The sequence below is a fragment of the Tenrec ecaudatus genome, chromosome 1, assembly GCF_050624435.1.
Source record: "Tenrec ecaudatus isolate mTenEca1 chromosome 1, mTenEca1.hap1, whole genome shotgun sequence".
NCBI lineage: Eukaryota > Metazoa > Chordata > Mammalia > Afrosoricida > Tenrecidae > Tenrec > Tenrec ecaudatus.
The window spans coordinates 295799034-295808157 of NC_134530.1; positions in this window are offsets into that span (position 1 = coordinate 295799034).

A 9124-nucleotide genomic window follows, 5' to 3' on the forward strand; every position below is an offset into this window, starting at 1 on the left:
TCAAGAAATACACCCGTACACCTATGGTAACTTGTGATTTGACAATTATGTGAATGGGGGAAAACCCACTTATTCAATACACAGTGCTATGACCACTGAGTCGCCACATGCAAAGGAATGAAGGCAAATGGACCGATACCTTACATCATGTATGTGGAATTATAAAGAGACTTCTCACCAGATTTGTCTCCCCAAAGACATGTCAAACACTAGAGCCTATTTGCTAGCATATCGTGGGAGGCCAGATGCTTGGAGACATCCTCCCTGAAGGCAGTCATTGGCCAGACAACTGTCTGCTCCCAGGGCAGGTAGAGGTCCCCCCCTCCCTGCTGTTAAGGACAATGGGCTAGTTCTCCCTAAATGCTTGTGACCATTAGCTTGGTTCCCATAGGAAGAGTTTACACCCTACTGATAATGGTTTCTATGGAGACCCAGAAAACAGGTCAAACCAGCTCAGTGACATTCAAAGTTAGGCTGCCATCCTGAATCTAGGATCTGCCCTTGTCACATGTGTGCCCCCAATCCCTCCTCTTCCAATTGTGTATATCCCTATATTGACCCCCTCTCATTGCTGTATACCCTATAGTGCAACCCCTTCCTGTGATGTATGTCTTTACCTGTAATTACTGGTCTTGCACATCCCCCAAAGATATATAGGCCTGGGTTATGTGTCTTTGTAGTCAGAACTCCAGAGCCTCGGAGCACTCTGCTGATTTTCTTTAGATGCCTTTCCTCCCACATACCCAACAACCCGTTCCCCTATTTTAGCATTGAAAGTCCCTCCACCCAGGCCAACTGGTTTGATCATGTATTCGATTTGCATGCAGCCCCTCCCCTCTCCTGAGGGGTAGCCTCAGTGAAGGCACTGACAGGCTCAGAATCTTGGTTTCCTGACCTGTGCATGTGCTGGAAAGTTTACATGGGATGATAAATAATAACACTGATCGCAATGAACAATTATAAGCACTTACTATGGGCCAGACGTTGTTCCTCAGTGCTTCTAGCAGGCACACAAATGCCATGTCCTTGGGGCCTACAAGAACTCAGATTCCACTTCAGCAGATCTGAAGCAAGCTGTGAGAAATGGAGTTTCTACAACAGTGAGGACCAGGATTCTAAGAAGGATTGAGGCATTCAAATGACCGTGATGGCAAAGACCATGTATTGAGTATACTGTGGGTGGCCAAAAGAATGAGCAAATCAGTCCTGGAGGAAATCGAACCAGGACATTCTTCGAAGAATGTTCCTAGAAGATAGAATGGCAAAATTTTGTCATGCTGATTTTGGACATGTCGTTAGGAAAGACCAATTGCGAGACGAGAACATCATGTTTGGTAAAATAGAGGATCTGGGGAAACTCTTCATGACACGGACTGGCACAATAACCGCAACAATGACCTCAAACCTGCCAATGGGCAGGAAGATTGCATAGGATCTAGCAGTAATTTGTCCTATCTGGCATAAGGTCACAAGGAATCAAATTTGCTTTGCTGGCGACTAACAACAACAAGGTCTTTCTATCATTCAATCTCAACCTCGAACACACAACCTAAGAACTATTTTTCACTTCCCTTGTACACAGAGCAGAACAAAGGGGGTTCAATGATTTTTCCGAGGTTATAGAGCTAGAAGGACATAGAGCCATGACTGGACAATGGAGCGATTTGACACCAGAGACATTAATCTTAAGCAGGACCTTTGTCTCCCACAAAGATCACAGGCATATCCATAACGGACTTGGCACAAACTCTTCCACATGGCAACCTTTCAGCAGATAGTTGACATCTTAGTGCCATCCAGTTGACACCAAATCAGCGACTGTATAGGGCAGGGTAGAACTGTCTATGTGGGTTTTTGACACTAAATATTTACAGCCGTAGAAATCCTCATCTTTCTCCCACAAAAGTCTGTATGATTGTTATTAATTGGGTCAGAAGTCACTTTAATGGTGACCAAATCCTTCCTCTTCTTGGATTCAACATTATACCCCACTGCTTCTAATAGCTCCTCTACCCAAACCAAAACAGGCATGAGAGAGTTGATTCTGACTCATGGTGCCTTATGTGTGGATTCCACAGGACTTTCAAGACTATAGGCTTTAAGCAGGTTTCCAGGCCTTTCCTCCATGGTGCCCCTGTGTGGGTTCCAACTGCCAATGATTTGTTGAATAGTTGAGTGTGGAACTCTTTGCCCTCCTCCAGGAACTCCAATATCCTTGAAGCTCTCTATTCACAAAAGACTGTCCTTCCAACCTAGGCTCAGAGTGCTTGTCTTCTCTCTCTCGTTTTCCTTTTCATCAAGTTGTTTGGGACTCCCCAGGAGTTGGGTCCCAGGGACATATTTATATGTAATTATGTCCCTGTCATCTACAACATGATCATGATAAATGGAGAAAATACTGAGGTGATCAGTGCTATCTTCTTGCTGCGATCCACAATAAATGATCACGCGAGCCCCAGTCAAGAACCCAAAGGATGTATTGCATTGGGTAAATCTGCTCTATGAGACCTCTTCCTTTTTAAAATTTTTTTTGTAGCTGGGAAAGAGAAAGGGGAGATGGTCTCTTCTCCCAAGTTGGCATCCCTGCCAGGGCACCCCTACTCAAATCTGGCCAACTTCACTCCCGAATAGAGTTCCCTGCTACTCCTGTAGAACTGCCCCGTGGAAGGACCAATGGTCTAAAGATTCAGAATGGAGAAGACAAGTGCCAAAAGCCATAGCCTAGCCCTTCACAGCCAGAGTGTGACCCCACAAGGGCCCCCACAAACAGACACTTTCTAGGGATCTTAAGTTGTTGGGGCTTAAGGGGAGGGGAGTGGGGCTCTAGCAAGCTAGGATCCCATTCCAGGCTGTGGGCACATATCCCGAGCCCTTGATGGGGAGGCCTCACGTACCCAGTGGGTCCAATGGAGTTCTGGGTATATGGGCCTGTGGGAGGGAAGCCACCTTGGGGGCTGGACCAACCCAGAGCATCCCAAGTTGGATGGGGTGCAGGGGCCTGGGCAGGATTCCTCCTCCTTTCCATCCCTCATGACCAACCAGACTAACAAAGTCTTGGGCAGGGAGGGGGCCTGGAGCAGGACCAGGGTTGGGACAGGGGGCCTGGGTGAGGTCTCAGGTGGGTGGACCAGGCAGAGCAGGAGTTCTGGGGCCTAGGCAGGCACCAGGTGGGCTGCAGACCCACATCAGGGGTTATGGTGGCAAGGCCCGGGTGGGCAGGAGTCTGGGAGAGGGTGGGGAGGCCGCAGGAACCACACCTGGTCTGTGAAGCCCTAGGCCTTGCCCATCAGGTCATTTTGGCCCATGGAGGTGGTGCGGCTCTGAGGCTGGCTCACTCAGCACTCACAGCTTAACCTGCTCAGGTCCTGAGCCCTTAGCCTCCACAGGAAGTGCTGGCTGGCCTCTTACCTTGTCCTCAATAGTGGCTCCAGCTGCTGCCAAATAGGCCAAGGCTTAAAGGGGCCATGGGCTTCCACCTGTGCGCCCCGCCTCTTCATCCTTAAAGGGGCCACGCGTTGCAGCGAGACCTCTTTCAAAAGTGTTCTCCAAAGTGTTTAAGAGAAAGGATGTTACCTTGAAGCTTAAGGTGTACCTGAATAAAGCCATCTGAGTCATATATTCAATGGCCTTGTATGCATGTGAAAGTTGGACATTGAAAAGGAAGATCAAAGAAGAATCAATGCATTTATATTGGGATGCTGGTGAATAATATTGGAAATACTATGAACTGCCAAAAGAACAAACAAATGTGGGTTAGAAGTGCAGCCAGAATACTCCTTAGAAGCAAGAATGGTGAGACTTCCCCTCATGAACCTTAGACATACTGTTAGTGAGAGATCAGTCCTGGAGGAGTAAGGACATTCTGCTAGGTGAAAAGAGATAAGCGAAAATGAGGAAGACCTTCAGTAAATGGATTGACACAGTGGCTGCAACAAGGGGCTGAACCATAACAACTATTGAGAGGATGGTGCAGGACTGGGTGGTGTTTCGTTCTATTGTCCATAGGGTGGCTAGGAGTTGGAATTGACTCAATGGCATCTAACAACAGAAACAAAATCTACACCCACTATTAACAGGACAGGAAGTTTTCCAACCCCTCGCATCTCTCAACCCCAGGAACAGAGATGCTACCTTCCTTCTAGCTGTATAACCAGTATCTAGAACAGAGCTCAACGACGAAGTGCCTAACAAACCTGAAGTAGCTGTTACTTAGCTCCATGCCTCATAGGTCTCAGTTCCCCAGCCCCAAAACAATAACATCGGTGTTGTTGTTTGTTGCCATCAAGTTGATTTCTACTTACACCTGCCTCACACCTGCCTACCTAGTAACCCACCTTATGAAAATAAGGCAGAAAAAATGATTCTTTCCCACGGTGTCTGCAGACTATGACTCACCACTCTGAAGGCACTGTCATGTAAATGTTGAATGGCCAGCTGAAAGGTTGACAGTTGAAACCCACCAGCTGCTTCAAGGTAAAATGATGGGGCTGTCTGTTCCAGTAATGTTGTACAACCTTGGAAAACTTACATAAGGAATTGACTGGACTGCAATGAGTTTGCTGTACCTGGAATGATGATGCGACCAGAGAAAGAATGAGAGGGAAGCCAGAAAAGAAAGCACTGCCCTGCCCTCCATCTGGCAGTTTTGTGATTTTTTTGCAGCAGTTGGTTCGAATGGAACAAGGAATAAAGAGGCGGAGCACATGGCAGTTGAGCGCTATTTGCCATTCTGACCAAGTGCCACTGTGAGAAAAGGGGGAGGGTAGGATTGATCTTGGTCTTGATCAAAGTCCAAGAAAATATTTGCATTTCCAGAAAGTGGGAGGTTTCCCAAGCCAAGGTAGTAACAGGAGCTGCTAGCTCTCACATCTGGCCTTGTGGACCCTGTTCAAAGAAGCTCCTGCACTGGGTAAGAGGTTGGTGGTTAGGCAGAGAGACAAAGAGAGAGAGTTGAACTTCCTCTGGTTGTGTCTGGTCTGAAGGGGTTTGTCGACAGGCATCTTGGCTCTTTCCCAGCCTGAGCCCTTGAGCCTCCTCAAGTCCACACTCCCGCTTCCCAGCCCCCCACAAGGACACCATCCAGAGGTCTTCCTGTACCCATATGTGGATTTTGGCTTTTCCTTCTTTTGGCTCTGCTCAGTGGCAGGGCATTTGAAGGGCGGTTGTGGGTTTTGTACAGTTGTCATTAGCATAAATGCGTGATAATTTCCTAAATTTCTCCTCCCGCAGCTTTAGGCTGTGTTTCCAAACTCCCGGTCCTCACAGAGGCTCTGCAGAGGGGGCAGTGGCTCTGATTCCACCTGGCAGTTCCTGGTTGAGCACATGGATGTCCCATCCCAGTCTAGCCATGGCACCATGAATCACGTTGCTAGGAGAGGGGCAAATGAGTCCTCCAAAGGAGATGTGTAGTGACCACAAAAGTGACACACTTATGGTTATCTACTAATTATACATGGTGGTGCTTGGCCCTCTCAAGGTGGAAACATACAAATTAACCTATGCCTCTTCTCTAAAAGCAAGGGTACCTGCTTGTGACATGAGGTTTTGGAAAGTTCTTTCATGGACACAAAGAAGGGTGGCTGATCCAATCCTTCAGCAGCTCATCAATCATTGAGTATCTCAAGCTGATTTAGAGTAGTGTCCAGAGATCTAGTGGTGAAATGGGGTAGAAAGCTCTGGGGCGCTAGCCAGGGAGACAATACGGAATAATTTGAGCCAGAAAGAGTTATCCATGGGAGGCAGAATGAATATAGAAGGGAGCTGGGAAATGAGTTTGGATCTATCTACCTCTTGAAGGATCTCACCCTTCTCTCTTCTCAACTGCTTCCTATGCAGCCTCGGTCTGCCTGCTCTGGGCTTCCAAACCACACAAGCGACAATGCAGACACACGCACACACAGGCACGCACACGCACATGTACACACACATGTACAAATACACTCCGAAGAAGCAAAACCTACTTCTGGTGAATCCAGCCAATTCAGATGCATAGCAATCCTAGAGGAAATAGTAGAACTTCCTGTGTGGGTTTCTGACACCATAAATTTGTCCATTGTCAGATGGCCTCATCTTTCTCCCTCTCAGAACAGCTAGTGGGTTTGAACTGCTGGCCTTGTGATTAGTAGTGAGATGCTTAACCCACAGCATCACCAAATCTCCTTAGCAAGAAGGATATTACCACAATCACCACCACCTTTTTCCTACTTTTCTGGGGGTTATGGAAGGAAAGAGTACTGTTCAGCATTTGACTCCCTTTAAAGAAAATGGGAGATCCAGGGTGACGACAGCAGATGGCTGGAACATTCCAGCCTGGCATCCTGGGTCACCCGGAAAGATTCTCCCTTGTGGGCTCTATAAAGCAGGCACACTCAAAGACCACAGAACCTCGTTCTCAGCTGTCAGCCTCGGGTCTTGGGTTTCTTTGGACCTGCTGGTTGGAGAGGGGCTGCTCGATGGAGAGCCTCATCACTTAGCATCATGGCTGCTCCGACATGATACCTCTGAGATATGTAATTTATATTTCATGCACAATTGAAGCTGCTAATGGTGTCATTTTCCAAGGGGGAAACAAGTTGTTACAGTGTGAATTTCATTGCAGGCGTGTGCCCTTTCCTTTGTCCCCAAGTGCCCCAGGGGAAGTTCCCAGGTAGCCGTCTTGTGGGTGTCCAAGAGACTGGACAGGCCCCAAGGTGTCAGGGCTAAGGAGTGGTGGCAAGGCCAAAAATGCTTTCTCTGACTTCTTTTTGTGTGCATTGAGGCGGTGGAAGTAGAGGTGGCAGCTAAAACTGCCCATTGGTCTCACCATTTTTTTCTCACCTGTACGTGTGGGATTGGGCAGGGCTAGAGTGTGACTCTTCAGTTCTCATGCTAACATTGATCGATATTGGACAGTGGAGATGATGTGTAGGGGAAGGGATGCAAAATCCAACCACTTGTAGTCAAGACATCAGCAGAGTGTGGAGCTAAGCCTGTAGTCTCTGAGGTTGGTCTGCTGGGATATGAAGTCTAGCTCCCCCTTTGATAACCTGGTCACCTCTGGGCTAGATTGTTTCACTTTTCTGTGCATTCATGTTCTCACCAATAGTCGGGAGCTGATGCACTCACTACCAATGGGTCAGTCAATTCCAATTCATAGTGAGCCTGCAGGACAGAGTGGAACCATTCTAGAGGTGTTCCTATAAGCTGTGACTTGTCCTGGAGAAAATTGATGCATCATTCTCAGGGGAAGCTGCTGAGGGTTTTTTTCTGAGCTTGTGGTAAATAGTCAACGGCTTCTCTATTGCCCCAGTAGCGCTCCTCTTAAAAGGGTTGCAAAAGCCACCAAAACCCCACTGCTCTTGAGTTCATTCAGACCCATAGCAACTCGGCAGGATAAAGTAATAACTGTCCCGGCAGATGTCCAACCCTGAACACCTTTATGAGAGCTGACAGCCCAATCTTGATCCCGAAGAACAGCTGGTGGATTTGAACCACCGACATTCTGGTTAGCAGTTTTAATGCTTTACCCACACCACCACCAGTGGGATGAAATGAGTGAATGTACATGCAATGCTTAGAACACTGGTACATAACATGAATTTAGTAATTGTGTGATATTGTGGTAGTAGGTGAGTCCAAAAACCATACCAACTCACTGCCATCCAGTCCACTCTGACTCACCATGACCTGTGTTCTACCCTATAGGACTGGGTCCAACTGCTCCTGTGGTTATTTGAGACTGTAACTTGGTAGGAGTGGAAAGCCTCATCTTTTTCCCTGAGAGTGGCTGGTCGTTTTGAACTGTTGACTTTGGGATTAGCAGTCCAATATGTAATCACCCACGCCACTATTAAATGAGAGCAACGAGTTTCTGACATTTTCTGTGAGGTGGTAGAATTATTTGTCATTTCTATATTTGAATACGGTAAATCGACTGAAACACAGCAATGGTCATGACTTTACAAAGAGAGGAGAGATGACAATTTTAAGGATATATAGAGCTGGAAGTCAATCCTGGATAGTACAAATGGTGAAAACACTTGGCCATTAACAGAAAGTAGGAGGCTCAAGCGCACCCAGAATACCTTGGAAGAAAGTCTGGCCATCTGTTTCTGAAAGGATATGCCCATTGGAAATCCTATGAATTGCCATGAATCACAATCAACTCAGTGTCAAATGGTCATTTTAAATTTCAGAATGGTTCCTGGGATGAAAGAAAAAATCTAAGTTGTCTATTGAAGAGGTGGTTTGTGAGAGCACCTGGCCCATTTAAACACAAAAATGGACGAGGAACCTCGCTGGGGTCACTGTACACAGACCAGTCCATGCTTTCTCCACATCTAGTTTTGTTGGATGCTGTCAAGTTGGTTTCAACTCACAGCGACTCTTTGTACAACCGAAAGAAACACTTCCTGTTCCTGTGCCATTCTCAACAATTGTTATGTTTTAGACTATTGCTGCAGAAACTGTCCATCCATCTTGGTGAGGGCCTTCCTCTTTTTGGTGCCCCTTTACCAAGCATGATGGCCTTCTCTATGATGTTGCTCCTCATAGCTCCTGATGTTCAAGTATGTGAGACGAATTCTAGCCATTCTTGCCTCTAAGGAGCATTCTGGATACACTTCTTTCAAGACAGATCTTGCTCCTCAACTGAAATTCTTGCACAGAGAGTGAAAACAAACCTGATTTACCTAGAGTCTCATTTCCCACAGTGGGCAACACCACCATATGCTTGGCATGGAAAAATCCAGGGATCTACAAAGCAGATATCTACATTTTATCCTGGATGGTGAGCTATAGTACAAAATTCTTTCATTGACAGGGGTCCCTGAGTAATTTCTTTTTCTGAAAAGAGGGCAGTAGGCAGAATAAGTTTCGGAACTTTTGGTCTAGAGCAGGAGCTGGATACTTGTTTTTCTGCCAAGGATCATGTGATTTATAATGTCATTCATGGGGCCATACAGGTCAAATATTTAATGAACTCACCCCTAAGGTGATGGCTACAAATGCTTCTTTTTGGTGAGATGTGTGATGCTGGCAGGTATTGATGATTTGGGGGGCCATATACAGCCCTCGGGCCAAACGTTGGTCTAGGGTAGTGGATCTCAACTGGTGGGTCATGACTCCTTTGGGGGTCGAATGAGAC